We start from the raw sequence: 26,225 nt of genomic DNA, 5'->3' as shown, positions 1-26,225 counted from the left end.
TGTCTGTGTGCGCATGTATCTGTGTGTGCGTGCGCATGTATCTGTGTGTGTGTGCACATGTATCTGTGTGTGTGTGTGTCTGTGTGTGTATCTGTGTGTGTGCACATGTATCTGTGTGTGTGTCTCTGTGTGTGTATCTGTGTGTGTGTCTCTGTGCGTGTATCTGTGTCTGTGTGTCTCTGTGCATGTATCTGTGTCTGTGTGTTTCTCTGTGCCTCTCTGTGTGTGTATCTGTGTGTGTGTGCACATGTATCTGTGTGTGTGTGTGTGTATCTGTGTGTGCATGTTTCTGTGTGTGTCTGTGTGCGTATATCTGTGTCTCTGTGTGTATCTGTGTCTCTGTGTGTGTATCTGTGTCTCTGTGCATGTATCTGTGTCTGTGTTTCTCTGTGCCTCTCTGTGTGTGTATCTGTGTGTGTGTGCACATGTATCTGTGTGTGTGTCTCTGTGTGTGTATCTGTGTCTGTGTGCGCATGTATCTGTGTGTGTGTGCTCTGTGCCTCTCTGTGTGTGTGTGTGTGCACATGTATCTGTGCGTGTATGTGTATCAGTGTGTGCATGTGTCTGTGTGTCTCTCTGTGTCTCTGTGCGTGTATCTGTGTCTGTGTGTGTCTGTGTGTGTATCTGTGTCTCTGTGCGTGTATCTGTGTGTGTCTGTGTGTCTCTGTGTATGTATCTGTGTCTCTGTGCGTGTGTCTGTGTCTCTGTGTGTGTAAGAAATTGGATGTCTTGGGCACAGAACTGATTATAAGCCAATTAGCAGATGACACCACCCTCTTCTTGAAAAATGAAAAACAAATTCCTATAGCAATTGATAAAATCAAACTTTCGCAGATGCATCAGGGCTAACATTGAATTTGAGAAAATGTGAACTTCTAGCAATTCATGACACACATCTAAAAGAAATATGAAATATTCCTATTAAATCTGAAATTAAATATCTAGGAACCCTTATCACAAAAAATAAAATAAAATCAGAAATTAAGCTCAACATTAAATATTGAAACTAAACTTAATGAATGTAAATCCAAACTAAATCTATGGCTTTCAACGAGACCTTTCAATATTAGGTCATATCTACTTAACGAAAATGGAAAGTCTGTCAAGATTAATCTATTCAACTTGCAGTACCGCTGTTCCTAATAGCTTAATTAAAACTATTAACCAAATAAACCTTAACTTTATATGGAGGAACAGACCTCATTATCTTAAAAAAGTCACATGATTAAAGAAATAAAAGATGGAGGTCTTAATGTAATTGATTTTGACTGTCTTAATCAATTTCAATCAATTTTTTTTTATATATAGCGCCAAATCACAACAAACAGTTGCCCCAAGGCGCTTTATATTGTAAGGCAAGGCCATACAATAATGATGTAAACCCCAACGGTCAAAACGGCCCCCTGTGAGCAAGCACTTGGCTACAGTGGGAAGGAAAAACTCCCTTTTAACAGGAAGAAACCTCCAGCAGAACCAGGCTCAGGGAGGGGCAGTCTTCTGCTGGGACTGGTTGGGGCTGAGGGAGAGAACCAGGAAAAAGACATGCTGTGGAGGGGAGCAGAGATCGATCACTAATGATTAAATGCAGAGTGGTGCATACAGAGCAAAAAGAGAAAGAAACAGTGCATCATGGGAACCCCCCAGCAGTCTAACGTCTATAGCAGCATAACTAAGGGATGGTTCAGGGTCACCTGATCCAGCCCTAACTATAAGCTTTAGCAAAAAGGAAAGTTTTAATTTTATTTTAAAGTGAATAAAATTGGTCCTAGCACAGAACCTTGTGGAACTCCATAATTAACTTTAGTCTGTGAAGAAGATTCCCCATTTACATGAACAAATTGTAATCTATTAGACAAATATGATTCAAACCACCGCAGCGCAGTGCCTTTAATACCTATGGCATGCTCTAATCTCTGTAATAAAATTTTATGGTCAACAGTATCAAAAGCAGCACTGAGGTCTAACAGAACAAGCACAGAGATGAGTCCACTGTCCGAGGCCATAAGAGAATCAGTTGTAACCTTCACTAATGCTGTTTCTGTACTATGATGAATTCTAAAACCTGACTGAAACTCTTCAAATAGACCATTCCTCTGCAGATGATCAGTTAGCTGTTTTACAACTACCCTTTCAAGAATTTTGAGAGAAAAGGAAGGTTGGAGATTGGCCTATAATTAGCTAAGATAGCTGGGTCAAGTGATGGCTTTTTAAGTAATGGTTTAATTACTGCCACCTTAAAAGCCTGTGGTACATAGCCAACTAACAAAGATAGATTGGTCATATTTAAGATCGAAGCATTAAATAATGGTAGGGCTTCCTTGAGCAGCCTGGTAGGAATGGGGTCTAATAAACATGTTGATGGTTTGGATGAAGTAACTAATGAAAATAACTCAGACAGAACAATCGGAGAGAAAGAGTCTAACCAATACCGCATCACTGAAAGCAGCCAAAGATAACGATACGTCTTTGGGATGGTTATGAGTAATTGTTTCTCTAATAGTTAAAATTTTGTTAGCAAAGAAAGTCATGAACTCATTACTAGTTAAAGATAATGGAATACTCAGCTCAATAGAGCTCTGACTCTTTGTCAGCCTGGCTACAGTGCTGAAAAGAAACCTGGGGTTGTTCTTATTTTCTTCAATTAGTGATGAGTAGAAAGATGTCCTAGCTTTACGGAGGGCTTTTTTATAGAGCAACAGACTCTTTTTCCAGGCTAAGTGAAGATCTTCTAAATTAGTGAGACGCCATTTCCTCTCCAACTTACGGGTTATCTGCTTTAAGCTACGAGTTTGAGAGTTATACCATGGAGTCAGACACTTCTGATTTAAAGCTCTCTTTTTCAGAGGAGCTACAGCATCCAAAGTTGTCTTCAATGAGGATGTAAAACTATTGACGAGATACTCTATCTCCCTTACAGAGTTTAGGTAGCTACTCTGCACTGTGTTGTTATATGGCATTAGAGAACATAAAGAAGGAATCATATCCTTAAACCTAGTTACAGCGCTTTCTGAAAGACTTCTAGTGTAATGAAACTTATTCCCTACTGCTGGTAGTCCATCAGAGTAATGTAAATGTTATTAAAAAATGATCAGACAGAAGGGAGTTTTCAGGGAATACTGTTAAGTCTTCTATTTCCATACCATAAGTCAGAACAAGATCTAGATATGATTAAAGTGGTGGGTGGACTCATTACTTTTTGAGCAAAGCCAATAGAGTCTAATAATAGATTAAATGCAGGTGTTGAGGCTGTCATTCTCAGCATCTGTGTGGATGTTAAATCGCCCACTATAATTATCTTATCTGAGCTAAGCACTAAGTCAGACAAAAGGGTCTGAAAAATTCACAGAGAAACTCACAGTACGACCAGGTTGACGATAGATAATAACAAATAAACTGGTTTTTGGGACTTCCAATTTGGATGGACAAGACTAAGAGACAAGCTTTCAAATGAATTAAAGCTCTGTCTGGGTTTTTGATTAATTAATAAGCTGGAATGGAAGATTGCTGCTAATCCACCGCCCCGGCCCGTGCTACGAGCATTCTGACAGTTAGTGTGACTCGGGGGTGTTGACTCATTTAAACTAACATATTCATCCTGCTGTAACCAGGTTTCTGTAAGGCAGAATAAATCAATATGTTGATCAATTATTATATCATTTACCAACAGGGACTTAGAAGAGAGAGACCTAATGTTTAATAGACCACATTTAACTGTTTTAGTCTGTGGTGCAGTTGAAGGTGCTATATTATTTTTTCTTTTGAATTTTTATGCTTAAATAGATTTTTGCTGGTTATTGGTGGTCTGGGAGCAGGCACCGTCTCTACGGGGATGGGGTAATGAGGGGATGGCAGGGGGAGAGAAGCTGCAGAGAGGTGTGTAAGACTACAACTCTGCTTCCTGGTCCCAACCCTGGATAGTCACGGTTTGGAGGATTTAAGAAAATTAGCCAGATTTCTAGAAATGAGAGCTGCTCCATCCAAAGTGGGATGGATGCCGTCTCTCCTAACAAGACCAGGTTTTCCCAGAAGCTTTGCCAATTATCTATGAAGCCCACCTCATTTTTTGGACACCACTCAGACAGCCAGCAATTCAAGGAGAACATGCGGCTAAACATGTCACTCCCGGTCTGATTGGGGAGGGGTCCAGAGAAAACAACAGAGTCCGACATTGTTTTTGCAAAGTTACACACCGATTCAATGTTAATTTTAGTGACCTCCGATTGGCGTAACCGGGTGTCATTACTGCCGACGTGAATTACAATCTTACCAAATTTACGCTTAGCCTTAACCAACAGTTTCAAATTTCCTTCAATGTCGCCTGCTCTGGCACCCGGAAGACAATTGACTATGGTTGCTGGTGTCGCTAACTTCACATTTTCTCAAAATGCTCGGGATCTGCCAGGGGGGAACTAACGGCGGCTAAGCTACCTTGGTCCGCACCGACTACAGGGGCCTGGCTAGCTGTAGAATTTTCCACGGTGCGGAGCCGAGTCTCCAATTCGCCCAGCCTGGCCTCCAAAGCTACGAATAAGCTACACTTATTACAAGTACCATTACTGCTAAAGGAGGCCGAGGAATAACTAAACATTTCACACCCAGAGCAGAAAAAGTGTGGGAGAGACAGGAGAAGCCGCCATGCTAAATCGGCTAAGAGCTAGTAGCTACGCTAAGCTAGCGGATTCCTAAAAACACGCAAAGTGAATAATGTGTAAATAATTTAGAGGTGATTCAGCAGAAGGAGTGCTTTAGTTAAGGCACGTAAAGATTACACTGGGAAACAAATCGTAATCTAGATAACTAGATCAATCTAACTGCGCAGATTAAACAGCTAACAGATACAGAAAAACACTGCTGTGCTCCGGAACAGGAAGTGATACAATACTGCAGTGAGAGCCAACCACCAGTAGAGGCAAAGAACCCTAAAAATCAACTGGTTGAAATATTGGATCAAAAACTCAGAATTATTTTGGTATTGTGTCCCTAACTATATATTTAATAAAGTAAGAGGTTTAAATTTTCTTCTTTTAGCTGACTTTAGTATAGATAAACTACCAATTAAACTATCAGAGTTCCATAAGCAAGTGTTATTATATTGGAAAATGCTATATGTACATAACTATTCGCCACATTCCACTATCATATGGAATAATAGATTCATACTTCATAAAAACAAGTCATTATTTTACAAGGACTGGATGGAGAAGAACATATGGTCTATTGTGCACTTGATGGATGCAGAGGGGCGCATGTTAAACTACAAACAATTTTGTATGAAATATAAATTTAATCCCCCTAAGGTTGAATTATAGATAGAAATAGATTGCAGAAAGTGTTACCAAAACAATTTATTACTCAAACTCTAAACATACTAGAATACCATCCTATAACCCCACAATTAGCCACTCTATTGATGGTATCTCATTCACTGACAAAAAATTTAATAACCACACAATTAGAAACCATCTAAATGAAACTTTATTCCCAAGTAAAGTAAATAAAAATAACATACTTTATAAGTTTGACAAAAACTCAATTGAAAAACTACAAACACTATATTTAAAACTTCCTATACAACCAAAAGCTAAAGAAACACACTTTAAAATCTTAAATGCAATTTACCCATCCAAGGAACTTTTAAGAAACCGTTTCAACATTGATGATAATAAATGCTTCTTCTGTGAAAATGATATAGAGACAATAGACCATATTTTCTATGAATGTGACAAAACCAGAATATTTTGGAATAACTTGGATCTTTGGCTGAAACAAGAAAAAAAAAAAAAAAGTACTTCCAGAGTCTATTACCAGAGACATAACAACATTTGGAATATTACTGAGGAACAAAATGATGAACTCTGTAGCAACCTAATCTTCTGTTTAGCGAAATTTTTTATTCATAAGCAAAGAGTGTTAAAATCACCCCGTCTTTAAAGTCTTTTTAAATGACTTCCATTTATATATGAAATGTCTGAAATATGTTAAAACACATGAAAACCTGTATGAAGCTTTACTCGAATTTCCCACAAATATGGACTAATCTGAATATCTGTACCCCCTTGTAAATGTATTTTATTTATTTTTTCTTTATTTATGTTTTTGTATGCCTCTCTTATGTCTACTTCTGGACTTACGATTCAACATTGCCATTCTTGTTTGTACATTAGTACATTTGTACATTGTTAAATAAAAGTTTAAAAAATGGAAAAAAAAAAGACACGTTGTTATGTGTGTGTGACGTCAGTGAATTCCTTTCCCATGATGGCGGCCGGGCCGCTCGTCGCCGCCTGTTTTAGTGAGCGGCGATGTCCGCTCTGGTGCTTTTTCATTTCTGTGGATCCTTTTTTGGCGTGCACTCGGACGGTTCTGGATCGGCGGGCACGCCTGTAACCGTCGCTGTCACGGATCAACGATAACGGTCGGTAAGTTGTAACGTTAGCTGGTGTTTGTGGCGCTAGCACTGCGGCTAATGCCAAGGTGTTGTTGCAGGCTCGCGGTCATGCTGCAGCTCCCCCTGGTGGTGACAGCTCGGCTGGACCTGGTGCTGTTGCTGGTCTCTGTGCTGGCCTTCTGGACCAGACTCGGTCGTCTCGGGTACCCGGATGCTGTGGTGTGAGTTTGACCCTCAGACTGTTACCGTGACCTCCAGGCTCACCAATCAGATGACCGTTTCAGCTTCTGTTATCTGATTGGTCCAGTTGAACTGCAGCTGTGGTCTGATTGATCACAGAGGGAACCCTCATAATTCAAATGACCTGAAACACATGACCTTCGTTGACCGAACAGTCCGCCCTGACTGCTGTCTGCCCGCCCTGACTGCTGTCTGCCCGCCCTGACTGCTGTCTGCCTGCCCTGACTGCTGTCAGCCCGCCCTGACTGCTGTCTGCCCGCCCTGACTGCTGTCTGCCCGCCCTGACTGCTGTCGGCCCGCCCTGACTGCTGTCAGCCCGCCCTGACTGCTGTCTGCCCGCCCTGACTGCTGTCTGCCCGCCCTGACTGCTGTCAGCCCACCCTGACTGCTGTCAGGCCCGCCCTGACTGCTGTCTGCCCGCCCTGACTGCTGTCTGCCTGCCCTGACTGCTGTCAGCCCGCCCTGACTGCTGTCTGCCCGCCCTGACTGCTGTCGGCCCGCCCTGACTGCTGTCGGCCCGCCCTGGACTGCTGTCGGCCCGCCCTGACTGCTGTCTGCCCGCCCTGACTGCTGTCGGCCCGCCCTGACTGCTGTCGGCCCGCCCTGACTGCTGTCTGCCCGCCCTGACTGCTGTCTGCCCGCCCTGACTGCTGTCGGCCCGCCCTGACTGCTGTCGGCCCGCCCTGACTGCTGTCGGCCCGCCCTGACTGCTGTCGGCCCGCCCTGACTGCTGTCGGCCCGCCCTGACTGCTGTCTGCCCGCCCTGACTGCTGTCTGCCCGCCCTGACTGCTGTCTGCCCGCCCTGACTGCTGTCTGCCCGCCCTGACTGCTGTCGGCCCGCCCTGACTGCTGTCGGCCCGCCCTGACTTCCCTCTGCACCCAAAGCTATCAAAGGGAATAATGTGATTATTAACCATCAGATGACAAAGTAAAACCTCTTAAATCATTCAAAAGTCAGTTTAAGCAGGAACAAGGCGATAATCAGTGAGTCGCTGCTGATGCTCTGAAATGACTGAGGCACAGTGAAGGCGGGGGGGGGGGGGGGTGATTTTTAGGGGGGACCATTCGGTTGGTGACAATGGGTTCAAGCCCCGGGCTTGTGGAGGTTGTGTCTGATCTGTGACCTCTGACCTTGGTCCACTAGGTTTTGCAGCACATGATCTAACGAGGACATGCGTGTTGTCCAGATCAGATCTGATTGAACTAAACTGAGCTTCAGGAGATTTTAGTTTGGTTTCCTGCTGAAGATTCAGATTCTTTATTGTCATTGAAACCAACCTGAGTAAAGCACACGCAGACCAAAAAGAAAAGAAAAATAAACATAACAGATGTGTGTTCTAAGCACAAATGTAATGTTAAAAAAAATAAATATATATATATATATAATGAATGTTTATGAGTTTAATGGTACAAATATTTCATGAGATGAAATTACATATTCCATTGAAAGAATGTGAAAACATTCATTATTGGTTTTATATAACAGCTGAAATAGATCCTTGTCATTCAATATTTTATTAATTTATCTGTTTTATATACAGTGAGGAAAATAAGTATTTGAACACCCTGCGGTTTTGCAAGTTCTCCCACTTAGAAATCATGGAGGGGTCTGAAATTTTCATCTTAGGTGCATGTCCACTGTGAGAGACAATCTAAAAAAAAAAAATCCGGAAATCACAATGTATGATTTTTTAATAATTTATTTGTATGTTACTGCTGCAAATAAGTAATTGATCACCTACCAACCAGCAAGAATTCTGTCTCTCACAGACCTGTTAATTTTTCTTTAAGAAGCCCTCTTATTCTGCACTCTTTACCTGTATTAATTGCACCTGTTTGAACTTGTTACCTGTATAAAAGACACCTGTTCACACACTCAATCAATCACACTCCAACCTGTCCACCATAGCCAAGACCAAAGAGCTGTCTAAGGACACCAGGGACAAAACTGTAGACCTGCACAAGGCTGGGATGGACTGTAATTGCAAACAAAGGCTACTGTATCATACATTGTGATTTCCAGATTTTTTTTTTTTTTAGATTATGTCTCTCACAGTGGACATACACCTAAGATGAAAATTTCAGACCCCTCCATGATTTCTAAGTGGGAGAACTTGCAAAACTGCAGGGTGTTCAAATACTTATTTTCCTCAGTGTATTGTGTTCTGTACGTAGCAGATAAACAAGCATAAACATCAAGAAAATCATATACCTTTTAAGTTTTGTATAGCAAGAACAGTAACAAAGATAAATCTAAAAGTATAAGAGTATGCCTTTTCCAAACCAGTGCAGTGGAGGTAAAACAGGCTTTCAGAACAAAGAAGCATTTGTGCAGTGTAATACAATTAATGAGGAAAGGCACAGGAATTCAATAAACCTGACAGCAATAATAAAATAGACTTGCAAAAAAGTAAAAAAAAAAAAAAAAGACAGCGAGAGGGGGTTTATTTATTCCATAAATAAAGGGGGTAGGAGCACCTAAGTATTTTCAAAGAGATGAATGAATGATTGCCTTTTATTGTAGAACTTGCATGGGTTGCTTTGCCTAGAGTACCTGATTTTTTTCAACCTTTAAAAGGACATGACATCACTAATCCAGAGAGTTTGGCATGGGGCAGTTGGTGATTTCCAATGTAGGAGAAGACAGCCTCTCACCATCAGAGAGGTGAAGGCCAGGATCTCCAGCTGGGAGAACAGGAGCACCTATCACAGACGTCAGTAGTATTTGGAAAAATCTGTGAAAGTCGGGTTTTTGAGTAATGACATCTGAACACCACTTAAAACTGGATCGATGTCAAGTGAGCACAGATGGAGGTCTTATGAACAGCACTCAGTACCTTTTCTGACCAGTGTTCATCAAGGTCAGAGATCACTCTTGTTCCCAAGTCACTTTGGTTTGGTGGTTAAATAACCATCATAAGACTGAATCGTACTGTAAACGTTTGGAATTGAAGACTTTTGCAAAGGGTTCAGATGCAGCAGTCCGTCCCATATCTGCTCAGGTGGGATACGAAGAAAGTTAGGAAATACAGTTTTTACACAATTTCTCATCTGAAAATACCTAAACAGATGAGGTGGGCGGGATGGAGAACTTATTAGCTTGATCTATAAAGGAGCAGAAAAACCCATCCTCGTAAAAATCCCCTAAAACACTTCAGTCCTTTATGCCATGTGGTAAAAATATAATCTGTAAGGGCAGTTTAAATATATGATTTCTCAACAGCGGAGTTGATATTTAATGATCAGCAAAATTTAAAATGCCTTCTGAATTGAGTCCATAATCTTTGGTGTGTAAATGACCACTGGGTTGCTCGTAAGGCAGGGGGGCTGACAGAGACCGAGGCAGTCAGTAGGGCAGCAAGGTAAGACGAGGGACGGGACTGTGATTCTAGCAAACACCAAGGTGCATCGACAGAGTTTAGCCAAAATGCAGTTTTAACTATATTCACAGCCTAGTAATAAAATTTGAAGTTTGGCAATGAGAGGCCCCCTTCAAACCTGCAGCTCTGAAGTAGTCTTTGTCTAATTCTTGGTGTTTTACCATTCCATAAAAAATGAGATATAACTGAATCAGTATCTTTGAAAAAAGCTTTTGGGTATAAATATAGGCAAACACTGAAATAAAAACAAAGTTAAAAACAAACTTTGGAAGGACCTTCATCTTCACCACGTTAATCCTTCCAACCAAGGAGTGGGTGAGGGAACCCCATCGCTGAAAATCAGCTCTAATGTCAGTTAGTAGAGGAGAAAAATTAGCAGAATAGAGAGACTTGTAAAACCTGACTACACTAACACCCAGATATTTAAATCCTGAACGGCTTAGTTTAAAGGGGACATCTGTTTGAGAAAGCTGCATAGCTTGAACGTTGACCAGATAACATTCACTTTTCAAAACATTGACTTTATAACCCGAAAATGATCCAAATCTATGGAAGGACACAAAAGCAAGGCAGACCTTAACAGGATCTGTGACATACAGTAACAGGTCATCAGCATATGACGAGAGTTTACATTCAATACGTGATCATACAACCCCTGGCAATAATGATGGAATCACCGGCCTCAGAGGATGTTCATTCAGTTGTTTAATTTTGTAGAAAAAAAGCAGATCACAGACATGACACAAAACTAAAGTCATTTCAAACGACAACTTTATGGCTTTAAGAAACACTATAAGAAATCAGGAAAAATAATTGTGGCAGTCAGTAACGGTTACTTTTTTAGACCAAGCAGAGGAAAAAAATATGGACTCACTCAATTCTGAGGAAAAAATTATGGAATCATGAAAAACAAAAGAACGCTCCAACACATCACTAGTATTTTGTTGCACCACCTCTGGCTTTTCTAACAGCTTGCAGTCTCTGAGGCATGGACTTAATGAGTGACAAACAGTACTCTTCATCAATCTGGCTCCAACTTTCTCTGATTGCTGTTGTCAGATCAGCTTTGCAGGTTGGAGCCTTGTCATGGACCATTTTCTTCAACTTCCACCAAAGATTTTCAATTGGATTAAGATCCGGACTATTTGCAGGCCATGACATTGACCCTATGTGTCTTTTTGCAAGGAATGTTTTCACAGTTTTTGCTCTACGGCAAGATGCATCATCATCTTGAAAAATGATTTCATCATCCCCAAACATCCTTTCAATTGATGGGATAAGAAAAGTGTCCAAAATATCAACGTAAACTTGTGCATCTATTGATGATGTAATGACAGCCATCTCCCCAGTGCCTTTACCTGACATGCAGCCCCATATCATCAATGACTGTGGAAATTTACATGTTCTCTTCAGGCAGTCATCTTTATAAATCTCATTGGAACGGCACCAAACAAAAGTTCCAGCATCATCACCTTGCCCAATGCAGATTCGAGATTCATCACTGAATATGACTTTCATCCAGTCATCCACAGTCCACGATTGCTTTTCCTTAGCCTATTGTAACCTTGTTTTTTTTCTGTTTAGGTGTTAATGATGGCTTTCGTTTAGCTTTTCTGTATGTAAATCCCATTTCCTTTAGGCAGTTTCTTACAGTTCGGTCACAGACGTTGACTCCAGTTTCCTCCCATTCGTTCCTCATTTGTTTGTTGTGCATTTTCGATTTTTGAGACATATTGCTTTAAGTTTTCTGTCTTGATGCTTTGATGTCTTCCTTGGTCTACCAGTATGTTTGCCTTTAACAACCTTCTCATGTTGTTTGTATTTGGTCCAGAGTTTAGACACAGCTGACTGTGAACAACCAACATCTTTTGCAACATTGCGTGATGATTTACCCTCTTTTAAGAGTTTGATAATCCTCTCCTTTGTTTCAATTGACATCTCTCGTGTTGGAGCCATGATTCATGTCAGTCCACTTGGTGCAACAGCTCTCCAAGGTGTGATCAAGGAAGCCCTACCATTATTTAATGCTTCAATCTTAAATATGATCAATCTATCTTTGTTAGTTGGCTATGTACCACAGGCTTTTAAGGTGGCAGTAATTAAACCATTACTTAAAAAGCCATCACTTGACCCAGCTATCTTAGCTAATTATAGGCCAATCTCCAACCTTCCTTTTCTCTCAAAAATTCTTGAAAGGGTAGTTGTAAAACAGCTAACTGATCATCTGCAGAGGGAATGGTCTATTTGAAGAGTTTCAGTCAGGTTTAGAATTCATCATAGTACAGAAACAGCATTAGTGAAGGTTACAAATGATCTTCTTATGGCCTCGGACAGTGGACTCATCTCTGTGCTTGTTCTGTTAGACCTCAGTGCTGCTTTTGATACTGTTGACCATAAAATTTTATTACAGAGATTAGAGCATGCCATAGGTATTAAAGGCACTGCGCTGCGGTGGTTTGAATCATATTTGTCTAATAGATTACAATTTGTTCATGTAAATGGGGAATCTTCTTCACAGACTAAAGTTAATTATGGAGTTCCACAAGGTTCTGTGCTAGGACCAATTTTATTCACTTTATATATGCTTCCCTTAGGCAGTAGTATTAGAACGGTATTGCTTAAATTTTCATTGTTACGCAGATGATACCCAGCTTTATCTATCCTGAAGCCAGAGGACACACACCAATTAGCTAAACTGCAGGATTGTCTTACAGACATAAAGACATGGATGACCTCTAATTTCCTGCTTTTAAACTCAGATAAAACTGAAGTTATTGTACTTGGCCCCACAAATCTTAGAAACATGGTGTCTAACCAGATCCTTACTCTGGATGGCATTACCCTGACCTCTAGTAATACTGTGAGAAATCTTGGAGTCATTTTTGATCAGGATATGTCATTCAAAGCGCATATTAAACAAATATGTAGGACTGCTTTTTTGCATTTACGCAATATCTCTAAAATCAGAAAGGTCTTGTCTCAGAGTGATGCTGAAAAACTAATTCATGCATTTATTTCCTCTAGGCTGGACTATTGTAATTCATTATTATCAGGTTGTCCTAAAAGTTCCCTAAAAAGCCTTCAGTTAATTCAAAATGCTGCAGCTAGAGTACTGACGGGGACTGGAAGGAGAGAGCATATCTCACCCATATTGGCCTCTCTTCATTGGCTTCCTGTTAATTCTAGAATAGAATTTAAAATTCTTCTTCTTACTTATAAGGTTTTGAATAATCAGGTCCCATCTTATCTTAGGGACCTCATAGTACCATATCACCCCAATAGAGCGCTTCGCTCTCAGACTGCAGGCTTACTTGTAGTTCCTAGGGTTTGTAAGAGTAGAATGGGAGGCAGAGCCTTCAGCTTTCAGGCTCCTCTCCTGTGGAACCAGCTCCCAATTCAGATCAGGGAGACAGACACCCTCTCTACTTTTAAGATTAGGCTTAAAACTTTCCTTTTGCTAAAGCTTATAGTTAGGGCTGGATCAGGTGACCCTGAACCATCCCTTAGTTATGCTGCTATAGGACGTAGACTGCTGGGGGGTTCCCATGATGCACTGTTTCTTTCTCTTTTTGCTCTGTAGGCACCACTCTGCAATTTAATCATTAGTGATCGATCTCTGCTCCCCTCCACAGCAATGTCTTTTTCCTGGTTCTCTCCCTCAGCCCCAACCAGTCCCAGCAGAAGACTGCCCCTCCCTGAGCCTGGTTCTGCTGGAGGTTTCTTCCTGTTAAAAGGGAGTTTTTTCCTTCCCACTGTAGCCAAGTGCTTGCTCACAGGGGGTCGTTTTGGACCGTTGGGGTTTTACATCATTATTGTATGGCCTTGCCTTACAATATAAAGCGCCTTGGGGCAACTGTTTGTTGTGATTTGGCGCTATATAAAAAAAAAAATTGATTGATTGATTGATTGATCACTCCTTTTTAGATGCAGACTAACAAGCAGATCTGATTTGATGCAGGTGTTAGTTTTGGGGATGAAAATTTACAGGGTGATTCCATAATTTATTCCTCAGAATTGAGTGATTCCATTTTTTTTTTCCCTCTGCTTGGTCTAAAAAAGTAACCGTTACTGACTGCCACAATTTTTTTTTTCCTGATTTCTTTTAGTGTTTCTTAAAGCCGAGAAAGTTGCCGTTTGAAATGACTTTAGTTTTGTGTAATGTCTGTGATCTGCTTTTTTTCTACAAAATTAAACAACTGATGAACATCCTCCGAGGCCGGTGATTCCATCATTTTGCCAGGGGTTGTAGAAGTTGTTAAGAAGTTAGGATTGTCCAAATTTGGGGCATATACATTAACCGTAACACCAGGACACGAAATATTGTCCCTAAATGATCAGATACCTGCCTTCCTTGTCAACATAAATGAAACAGATTTACTGATCAGAATGTCAAACCCCTCTGGGCTTAACGGAACCCCTCTGCAGTCCAGGGACATTTCAAAGTAATTTAGTCCTGAGTTCTCACGTGAGTCTCCTGCAGGAAGACAATATCAGGCTTTAAACACTTTAAATGAGAAAACACCCTTCAGTGTTTGACTGCGTTCCCCAAACCCTTAATGTTCCAACTAATAAATCTCACACTTGAACTTTTAATATTGGCCAAGTGTAGAATTCTTCAGCATGGAAATGAAAGCGGCACCCGGATTTGTGATCTCCAACCCGAAAGGGAGGAAAAACACACACACACACACAGCAGCAGCATAAAACAAACATCCAGGAGTCAGTAACCAGAAAACTAAACTCTGAGTTTTGGACCAAACAGTCACATCACTTCACCCCAACATCAACAAGAGCTCCTGCCCGACAAGAAGTGTTTATCAAAAAACAAAAACATTTTCAGGGTTTATATTCAACCAGTAAATAAGAAAAAAAAACCCACAATGTGTGAACCTGAACATGGCTTATTAAGACTAGAAAAAATTGTTGCAGCTGTCACCAACATCATAATTCTGTGTTATCACATACAAGTTATTTTGTAGGCGATTGTTCTCTAAAAACAGACTCTGTAACATAAGATTACAGAGCTACTTCACAAAGATGGCAGCTTCTTCAGGTGATGTAAAGTTCTTCGTGGCCCCACCACTTGTTGTTATACATGAGACCATACGTGTGCCCGGGGTGGCCCTGAGTTGGTGTCTGACGTCACTGAGGGCCAGCGCGCGCTCTGGCCGTCCGTACAGCATGGTCTGGAAAGATGGAGATAGAAGAATCTTCAAACCTGATCTGCGGCTTGTCTCTGGCACGCTGTAGGATGTCGGCGCATCGTGCGTGATAATGTAGACCGCACTGTTATATGGACGTGGCCGCTATCCCCAGGATTGGGTTTTGGGTTCAGGGATCGATGAGCGTGTTCCACAACTGGCTCTTTATCCAGAACCGAGGGCGTCTTTGAGTAGAGTGGAGATAACAGCCGCGGTGACAGGACCGCACAGCTCACATAGCCAATTGTTCCAGACGTTATCACGATGGGATCTGGCTTCTAAGTTGTCACGTTTTATTTTCCAGGGCGTGAACTTTACCAGAAAGACTTTCCCACTTTACTCTTAAGTGAACCACATCACCTGTGCAGGTTGACAGCGCGCCCTCCGTCTCAGTCACAGTCACCCACAGCGGTGTTAGTAGCACGAGGTTAGCACTGAGCTCCATCTTCACACTTTGCAATTCTGACTTTATTGGAACAGATTTCATTTTCATTTATTTATTTGAGACAGGGACAGTGCACAATATACATGATCCTTAAATAGGAGAGATGCATTATGCCAGGTTGTAGCACACGTGCTAATTTCCACCTGTAGTCCCGAGACAGGCTGATGGAAAACAATTAAAAAGAGGAAATTTACAATATATTACATTCAATTTTTTAAATTACAGACACTGTGTCCAGAGCACATGACATTAGATCACACTATGGTTACATGTGTGACCCGAGAGCAACCAATTTTCAACCAGTTGTGAAAAGTGTAAAAGTTTGTACAAGAAATAAGTTCAGTTGGTAACATATTCCACTGGCGCATGGCCACACAAGAGAACGCTGAGTTCCCAAAATGTTGTTCTATGTCTGGGAATCCTGCACTCACCTCAACCCATCGACCGAGTGGCTCGAGATGTTGTTTCTGAGTTCAAGGATATGAAAGTTTTTTAACGGCGGAGCAGCAGTGCCATGAATGATTTTAAACAACAAACTAAAGTTTGAGTACATGATTGAATTTTCAAAGCTCAGAATATTATACTTTGAGAGTATGTGACAATGATGAAATAAATTGTTTTTCTTATGAATCTTGAGAGAGCTTTTATAAGTGACTGAAGAGGCCTAAGAGCAGTTTGCACGCCTGTGACCAACTTGTCATACAGTAACGAAAATGTGGTATAATCAGTTGCATTAAGATATACATTAGAAGCGTCGATGGTAAGAGAGTTTCGAATGTATCTGTAATTTGACAAATTAAATTTTAAAGTGTTATCTTTTTAACATGTTTCTTAAAATTCAAATTGAATCAAGTATTATACCCAGATATTATATTGATCAACATTATGAATTTTCTGACCACAGATTAAAACTTCAGACATTTCTGAAGTTTATTTCAGTTTGTAAAAAACATAGATACCGTTTTTTCAATATTTAAAGTAAAGCGGGGCTAACGTGGGCACCAGCTGCTTCAATAGAGGACCACTGAGCAGGATCACTCGAGGTCCAGGATGTAGCCATGGTGCGGTGCCGCACCTGCAGTGCAGTCGAGCTGTTTGCATTCCTGGAATTTTGGAGGCATATTGACACTTTTGTAAGCTGAAATAAACGTATACCTTCAAAATGTGCTCACACACAACGGCAATAGAACCACCTGAAGTGCTTTAAAAAAAAGTTAGGCAGGAGCCCCCAGAGACGTGTCTTACTCCATTGGCCTCGACCCAGAACCTCCATTAATTTATAAACAGTAAAGGGACTTACATTTTGGTGCGTCACTGCACTGACTTTGTGTACTTCCAAAAAAAAAGAAAGAGTTTGTGTACGATACTCACGTCCAGCGACAAATTGCATTAGAAATTTGTCCAGCTTTGGTGCATCACTGCTGGTCTGACATCAGCAGTCCAACCCAAACTTTAAATACGAGTCCAAAAATTCTGATGATGTCATCCGTGATGCCGTGCACCAACTTCATGTACTTCCAAAAAAAAAAAAAAGACTGTGTGCTTCCTCAGTGCAGCGAAAAAAAAAATCATGTCAGAAATTAGTCCAGCTTTTCATTCTAACTTTCTGCTAACAGCTCTTCATGCCTCCAGACGTTTTACAGCACAGTGGATTTTTAATTGTTGTGCAGCGTGCAGTGGTACCAAACGTATGGAACCAAATTGCACTCTAAATGCAATGCAACACAAATGGGACGACTAATCCATGTCACGTGACATACAAAGCACCAATCAAATAAAAACAAATATTTCCCTCATTTCCAGTGTGTCATGTGACCTGGCTGTTTGGTTCCATTCAAAGCTCTAAGAGCAGTTGGGTAGAAACTGTTTTTCAGTCTGTTTGTTCTTGTTTTAATTGTCCTGTACCATCTGCCTGATGGCAGCAGCTCAAACAGAGAGTGTCCAGGGTGGGACGAGTCCTTTAGGATGGTGTTGGCTCTCCTGAGACAGTCAGAGCCATGAAGGTTCTCCAGTGTGGGTAGAGGGCAGCCAGTGATCTTCTCTGGAGCTCTTTCCTGTTTGCCCCCGTGCAGCTGGTAAACCACATCCAGAGGCAGTCTGTGAGGATGCTCTCCATGGTAGAGTGAGAAAAAGACACCAGACATCTCTGGTTGAGGTTACTTTTCCTGAGGATTCTCAGAAAGTGTCTTTGCTGCAATGCCTTCTTTACCAAGTGTGTGGTGTCCTGCCCCAGGTCAGTTTCTGCTCTATGTGTCTTCTGCTCCCAGGAAACTGAAGAACTTGATCCTTTCCACACAGGTCCTACCCCTCCCTCATGATAATGGGCTGAATGCCTGTTTTGTTCTCCTGAAGTCTATGATTAGCTCCTTGGTGTGGATGTTTTCAGGAGCAGGTTATTTTCTCTACAACACACCGTCAGCTGTTCCACCTCCTCCTGGTAGGTGGACTCATCTCCTCCAGTGATAAAGCCGACCACTGTGGTGTCATCTGCATACTTAATGAAGGTGTTGCTGGTGTGGACGGGGTGCAGTCAGAGGTGTAGAGGGTGAAGAGCAGTGGGCTCAGCACGCAGCCTTGAGGGGAACCGGTGCTGAGTGTGAGAGCTGTGGATATGTGAGGGCCAATCCTGACTCTCTGTGAGCCATCTGACAGAAAGTCCTTAATCCAAAGACATGTGGACTGAGGTAGACAGAGGTTCAGCAGCTTCCTCACGAGGCCATGGGGGAGGATAGTGTTGAATACAGAACTATAATCCATGAAGAGAAGATGGGTGTAGTTACCCTGTTGGTCCAGGTGGGTCAGCGTGGTGTGGAGGGCAGAGGTCACAGCATCCTCTGTTGACCTGTTGGCCTTGTAACTGAATTGGTTTGTGTCTGAAGTGGGAGTTAGGAATGACATGATGTGACTTCTAATTACATCAGGAAGGATCAGGAACTACAATACTTTCAACCTGCCCCAGGAACTGCTCGTCATCTTCTACATCCATCATCCAGTCTGTCCTGTGCATCTCCATCTCTGTTTGGTTTCCCTCTGCCTCCAAAGATGACAGACACAGACTTCAACCAACTGTCAGGTCTGGGAGCCAGCCTGCCCTCCATCCAGGACTTACACCAGTCCAGGACCAGGAAGCCAGCTGGTGACATCTGCAGACCCCTCTCACCCTGGACACACCCTGTTAAACTCCTTCCTGGTTTGACATTGCAGAGCTCTGTACGTCAGAAAAATCGGACACAGAAACAGTTTCTGTCCACAGGCCGTCACACTGATGAACAAGTTAACCTGACAAACTCATTCATATACCTCACGTGCAACTTCATTCTGTTTGTCTGTTTCTCACATTTTTTCTCTTATTGGACATTTGATTTTCTTGCCCATTTCATTTGCACATTTTATTCCTGTGAATGATTCAGTGTTTAGTGTATATTCTACTGCCATATAGAGAGAGTGCAGCTCAAACCAAAGTCAGATTCCTTGTGTTCTGTGGATACTTGGTGAATAAATGCTCTTCAGATTCTGATTACCCATTAGCCCCTGGGGCAGACACAGCTGATGCATGTTATATGCAGGTTTGACGAGGGTATTACGGACAGTTTGTGTCTCTCTACATGAAGGGAGTCTTCTTCATGGATGACAGTGGACCTCCCTTGGACACATGATCCTGGCCCTTGGAGGTCAGTTACCATGACGACCATGTGTGATTGCTGCCTGTCAGTGTTTTAGTGTTTGATGGTTTTGGACTCTGGTTGTGTTCCAGCCTACCTCGGAGGATTCGATGGGAACTTTGTGTGGAACAGAATTGGAGGAGGTAGGACAAACTGCTGCCTGTCTTCCAAACAGTCCTAAAGGTGGCGATCCGCACGCTTGTGTCCTTCATGTGGTTTAGCGGGGATGTAGTCCAAACAGGTGAACGGGCATCAACTGTGAGATGCTCCTTTTCCACTGTGCTGCGTTTCTTCTCCCGGGAGAAAGGTTCCAGGTCGGGTCCGTCCCCTGGATGGGATATGGAATGCTGTTTCAGTTCTGGCCACTCAAGAGCCTCTTCAGAACCACGAGTCTGAAATGATCTGCTTTGGTCAAGGAGCCCCCCCCCCCGAATCATGCGCTTACGATCTGGCTGTGAGATCAGAACCAGTGTGCGTTGGAGGATCTCCAAATGGAAACACTGTGACTTGTTGTAGTCCTCGGGGGTCAGGTGAAGTCTGGCAGCGTGCACTAGTGCCGTGCTGCACCACATCCATCACGCTGCCTTCAGTCCTGGACCGGTTGTCTGCCTGGGTGGTTACCAGGCAGACAACCGGTCCATCGCCACATCTCCAAAATAACCACCTGTCTGCTGTAGCCATGTGAAAAGTGGGCATATCCTTGAGCTTCTGCAGCCCCCTCAATACTGAGACACCTGCGTGCTGGATCATGTCCAGAGAAACACACCACATGGACGAAATGTCAAAGTTGATCCTCCTCATCTGCGTCTCTCCAAGTAACTGTTCATTGACACAAAGTTAGTCCTCCAAAGAGACCTGTTACCAAAGACATCCAGCTCTCACCTTGGGTCACTGGTTAGAGTCCAAGCAGGGTGGTGGAGGACCACAGACGGTCTGAGTCCATGTAATTTTAGAGTAGGTGGAGCGATCGTGTCCAGTAGAGTCGTGAAACACCGAGTTGAAGCTGTCCACAAGACTGTCGACGGACTGATCAGGACCACAATGTGATGTGAAGATGTCTGGTATTCTGGCTCCAAGTTCATTAAGGTGATGATGAGATTATAAATTCCACAATATCTCGTCCCAGTGGGCAGGGCAGTGAAACTGTGAGCTTAATAAGTAAGTCATCTGAAAACAAATCAGAGATAAATTCACCAAAGTAACAAAGTCTGAATTTAGGCCTGGTCTGAGATAAACACCAAAGTAACAGTCTGAATTTAGGGCCTGACCCTGAGATAAACTCACCAAAGTAACAACGTCTGAATTTAGGCCTGACCCTGAGATAAACTCAAAGTAACAACGTCTGAATTTAGGCCTGACCCTGAGATAAGTTAACCAAAGTAACAACGTCTGAATTTAGGCCTGACCCTGAGATAAGTTAATCAAAGTAACAATGTCTGAATTTAGGCCTGATCCTGAGATAAGTTAATCAAAGTAACAATGTCTGAATTTAGGCCTGACCCTGAGATAAGTTAACCAAAGTAACAACGTCTGAATTAGGCCTGATCCTGAGATAAGTTAATCAAAGTAACAATGTCTGAATTTAGGCCTGATCATGAAATAAGTAATCAAAGTGACAATGTCTGAATTTAGGCCTGATCATGAGATAAGTTAATCAAAGTAACAATGTCTGAATTTAGGCCTGATCATGAGATAAGTTAATCAAAGTAACAAAGTCTGAATTTAGGCCTGATCCTGAGATAAGTTAATCAAAGTAACAAAGTCTGAATTTTTGCCTGATCCTGAGATAAGTTAATCAAAGTAACAAAGTCTGAATTTAGGCCTGACCCTGAGATAAGTTAACCAAAGTAACAACGTCTGAATTTAGGCCTGATCCTGAGATAAGTTAACCAAAGTAACAACGTCTGAATTTAGGCCTGATCTGAGATAAGTTAATCAAAGTAACAATGTCTGAATTTAGGCCTGATCATGAAATAAGTAATCAAAGTAACAATGTCTGAATTTAGGCCTGATCATGAGATAAGTAATCAAAGTAACAATGTCTGAATTTAGGCCTGATCATGAGATAAGTTAATCAAAGAACAATGTCTGAATTTAGGCCTGATCCTGAGATAAGTTAATCAAAGTAACAAAGTCTGAATTTTTGCCGGATGAGATAAGTTATCAAGTAACAAAGTCTGAATTTTTGCCTGATCCTGAGATAAGTTAATCAAAAGTAACAAAGTCTGAATTTAGGCCTGACCCTGAGATAAGTTAACCAAAGTAACAACATCTGAAATTAGGCCTGATCCTGAGATAGTTAATCAAAGTAACAAAGTCTGAATTTTGCCTGATCCTGAGATAAGTTAATCAAAGTAACAAAGTCTGAATTTAGGCCTGACCCTGAGATAAGTTAACCAAAGTAACAACGTCTGAATTTAGGCCTGACCCTGAGAAAGTTAACCAAAGTAACAACGTCTGAATTTAGGCTGATCATGAGATAAGTTAATCAAAGTAACAATGTCTGAATTTAGGCCGCATGAGAGTAAGTAATCAAAGTAACAAAGTCTGAATTTAGGCCAGATCCTGAGATAAGTTAATCAAAGTAACAAAGTCTGAATTTAGGCCGGATCCTGAGATAAACTCGCCAAAGTAACAAAGTCTGAATTTAGGCCGGATCCTGAGATAAATTCGCCAAAGTAACAAAGTCGGAATTTAGGCCTGACCCTGAGATAAGTTAACCAAGTAACAACGTCTGAATTTAGGCCTGACCCTGAGATAAGTTAATCAAAGTAACAACGTCCTGAATTTAGGCCTGATCATGAGATAAGTTAATCAAAGTAACAAAGTCTGAATTTAGGCCTGATCATGAGATAAGTTAATCAAAGTAACAAAGTCTGAATTTAGGCCTGATCATGAGATAAGTTAATCAAAGTAACAAAGTCTGAATTTAGGCCAGATCCTGAGATAAGTAATCAAAGTAACCAAAGTCTGAATTTAGGCCTGATCATGAGATAAGTTAATCAAAGTAACAAAGTCTGAATTAGGCCGGATCCTGAGATAAACTCGCCAAAGTAACAAAGTCTGAATTTAGGCCGGATCCTGAGATAAGTTGATCAAAGTAACAAAGTCTGAATTTTTGCCTGATCCTGAGATAAGTTAATCAAAGTAACAAAGTCTGAATTTAGGTCTGATCCTGAGATAAGTTAATCAAAGTAACAGAGTCTGAATTTAGGCCTGACCCTGAGATAAGTTAACCAAAGTAACAACGTCTGAATTTAGGCCTGATCCTGAGATAAGTTAATCAAAGTAACAATGTCTGAATTTAGGCCTGATCATGAGATAAGTTAATCAAAGTAACAATGTCTGAATTTAGGCCTGATCATGAGATAAGTTAATCAAAGTAACAAAGTCTGAATTTAGGCCTGATCATGAGATAAGTTAATCAAAGTAAAAGTCTGAATTTAGGCCTGATCATGAGATAAGTTAATCAAAGTAACAAAGTCTGAATTTAGGCCTGATCATGAGATAAGTTAATCAAAGTAACAAAGTCTGAATTTAGGCCGGATCCTGAGATAAACTCGCCAAAGTAACAAAGTCTGAATTTTTAGTCTGTGAAGAAGATTCCCCATTTACATGAACAAATTGTAATCTATTAGACAAATATGATTCAAACCACCGCAGCGCAGTGCCTTTATACCTATGGCATGCTCTAACTCTGTAAAAAATTTATGGTCAACAGTATCAAAAGCAGCACTGAGGTCTAACAGAACAAGCACAGAGATGAGTCCACTGTCCGAGGCCATAAGAAGATCATTTGTAACCTTCACTAATGCTGTTTCTGTACTATGATGAATTCTAAAACCTGACTGAAACTCTTCAAATAGACCATTCCTCTGCAGATGATCAGTTAGCTGTTTTACAACTACCCTCTCAAGAATCTTTGAGAGAAAGGAAGGTTGGAGATTGGCCTATAATTGCTAAGATAGCTGGGTCAAGTGATGGCTTTTTAAGTAATGGTTTAATTCTGCCACCTTAAAAGCCTGTGGTACATAAGCCAACTACCAAAAGATAGATTGATCATATTAAGATCGAAGCATTAAATAATGGTAGGGCTTCCTTGAGCAGCCTGGTAGGAATGGGGTCTAATAAACATGTTGATGGTTTGGATGAAGTAACTACTGAAAATAACTCCGACAGAACAATCGGATGAGAAAGAGTCTAACCAAATACCGGCATCACTGAAAGCAGCCAAAGATAACGATACGTCTTTGGGATGGTATGAGTAATTTTTTCTCTAATAGTTAAAATTTTGTTAGCAAAGAAAGTCATGAAGTCATTACTAGTTAAAGTTAATGGAATACTCAGCTCAATAGAGCTCTGACTCTTTGTCAGCCTGGCTACAGTGCTGAAAAGAAACCTGGGGTTGTTCTTATTTTCTTCAATTAGTGATGAGTAGAAAGATGTCCTAGCTTTACGGAGGGCTTTTTTATAGAGCAACAGACTCTTTTTCCAGGCTAAGTGAAGATCTTCTAAATTAGTGAGACGCCATTTCCTCTCCAACTTACGGGTTATCTGCTTTAAGCTACGAGTTTGTGAGTTATACCACGGAGTCAGGACACTTCTGATTTAAAGCTCTCTTTTTCAGAGGAGCTACAGCATCCAAAGTTGTCTTCAATGAGGATGTAAACTATTGACGAAGATACTCTATCTCCCCTTACAGAGTTTAGGTAGCTACTCTGCACTGTGTTGGTATATGGCATTAGAGAACATAAAGAAGGAATCATATCCTTAAACCTAGTTACAGCGCTTTTCTGAAAGACTTCTAGTGTAATGAAACTTATTCCCCTACTGCTGGGTAGTCCATCAGAGTAAATGTAAATGTTATTAAGAAATGATCAGACAGAAGGGAGTTTTCAGGGAATACTGTTAAGTCTTCTATTTCCATACCATAAGTCAGAACAAGATCTAAGATATGATTAAAGTGGTGGGTGGACTCATTTACTTTTTGAGCAAAGCCAATAGAGTCTAATAATAGATTAAATGCAGTGTTGAGGCTGTCATTCTCAGCATCTGTGTGGATGTTAATAATCGCCCACTATAATTATCTTATCTGAGCTAAGCACTAAGTCAGACAAAAGGTCTGAAAATTCACAGAGAAACTCACAGTAACGACCAGGTGGACGATAGATAATAACAAATAAAACTGGTTTTGGGACTTCCAATTTGGATGGACAAGACCTAAGAGACAAGCTTTCAAATGAATTAAAGCTCTGTCTGGTTTTTGATTAATTAATAAGCTGGAATGGAAGATTGCTGCTAATCCACCGCCCCGGCCCGTGCTACGAGCATTCTGACAGTTAGTGTGACTCGGGGGGTGTTGATCATTTAAACTAACATATTCATCCTGCTGTAACCAGGTTTCTGTAAGGCAGAAATAAATCAATATGTTGATCAATTATTATATCATTTACCAACAGGGACTTAGAAGAGAGAGACCTAATGTTTAATAGACCACATTTAACTGTTTTAGTCTGTGGTGCAGTTGAAGGTGCTATATTATTTTTTCTTTTTGAATTTTTAGCTTAAATAGATTTTTGCTGGTTATTGGTGGTCTGGGAGCAGGCACCGTCTCTACGGGATGGGGTAATGAGGGGATGGCAGGGGGAGAGAAGCTGCAGAGAGGTGTGTAAGACTACAACTCTGCTTCCTGGTCCCAACCCTGGATAGTCACGGTTTGGAGGATTTAAGAAAATTCAGATTTCTAGAAATGAGAGCTGCTCCATCCAAAGTGGGATGGATGCCGTCTCTTAACAAGACCAGGTTTTCCCCAGAAGCTTTGCCAATTATCTATGAAGCCCACCTCATTTTTTGGACACCACTCAGACAGCCAGCAATTCAAGGAGAACATGCGGCTAAACATGTCACTCCCGGTCTGATTGGGGAGGGGTCCGAGAAAACAACAGAGTCCGACATTGTTTTGCAAAGTTACACACCGATTCAATGTTAATTTTAGTGACCTCCGATTGCGTAAGGGTGTCATTACTGCCGACGTGAATTACAATCTTACCAAATTTACGCTTAGCCTTAACCAACAGTTTCAAATTTCCTTCAATGTCGCCTGCTGGCACCCGGAAGACAATTGACTATGGTTGCTGGTGTGTCGCTAACTTCACATTTTCTCAAAATGCTCGGGATCTGCTAGGGGGGAACTAACGGCGGCTAAGCTACCTTGGTCCGCACCGACTACAGGGGCCTGGCTAGCTGTAGAATTTTCCACGGTGCGGAGCCGAGTCTCCAATTCGCCCAGCCTGGCCTCCAAAGCTACGAATAAGCTACACTTATTACAAGTACCATTACTGTAAAGGAGCGAGGAATAACTAAACATTTCACACCAGAGCAGAAAAGTGTGGAGAGAGACGGAGAAGCCGCCATGCTAAATCGGCTAAGAGCTAGTAGCTACGCTAAGCTAGCGGATTCCTAAAACACGCAAAGTGAATAATGTGTAAATAATTTAGAGGTGATTCAGCAGAAGGAGTGCTTAGTTAAGGCACGTAAAGATTACACTGGGAAACAAATCGTAATCTAGATAACTAGATCAATCTAACTGCGCAGAGTAAACAGCTACAGATACGAAAAACACTGCTGTGCTCCGGAACAGGAAGTGAACATACTGCAGTGAGAGCCAACCACCAGTAGAGGCAAAGAACCCAAAAATCAACTGGTTGAAATATTGGATCAAAAACTCAGAATTATTTTGGTATTGTGTCCCTACTACTATATATTTATAAAGTAAGAGGTTTAAATTTTCTTTTTTAGCTGACTTTAGTTATATAAACTACCAATTAAACTATCAGAGTTCCATAAGCAAGTGTTATTATATTGGAAAATGCTATATGTACATAACTATTCGCCACATTCCACTATCA

At 41.4% G+C, this 26,225-nt stretch overlaps 1 long non-coding RNA gene across 1 annotated transcript; it reads left to right on the top strand.

The window, feature by feature from the left end:
* The first annotated feature begins 6,265 nt into the window (after positions 1-6,265).
* Positions 6,266-19,317, top strand: LOC117511379. The gene is made up of 3 exons (XR_004560939.1): positions 6,266-6,415; positions 6,487-6,609; positions 19,222-19,317. It is a non-coding gene; the product is annotated as an uncharacterized LOC117511379 (long non-coding RNA).
* Positions 19,318-26,225: the final 6,908 nt, after the last annotated feature.

This window comes from Thalassophryne amazonica, chromosome 5, assembly GCF_902500255.1.
Source record: "Thalassophryne amazonica chromosome 5, fThaAma1.1, whole genome shotgun sequence".
NCBI lineage: Eukaryota > Metazoa > Chordata > Actinopteri > Batrachoidiformes > Batrachoididae > Thalassophryne > Thalassophryne amazonica.
The sequence above is the reverse complement of the archived record's forward strand: the minus strand, read 5'-3'. Positions and strand labels throughout refer to the sequence as shown.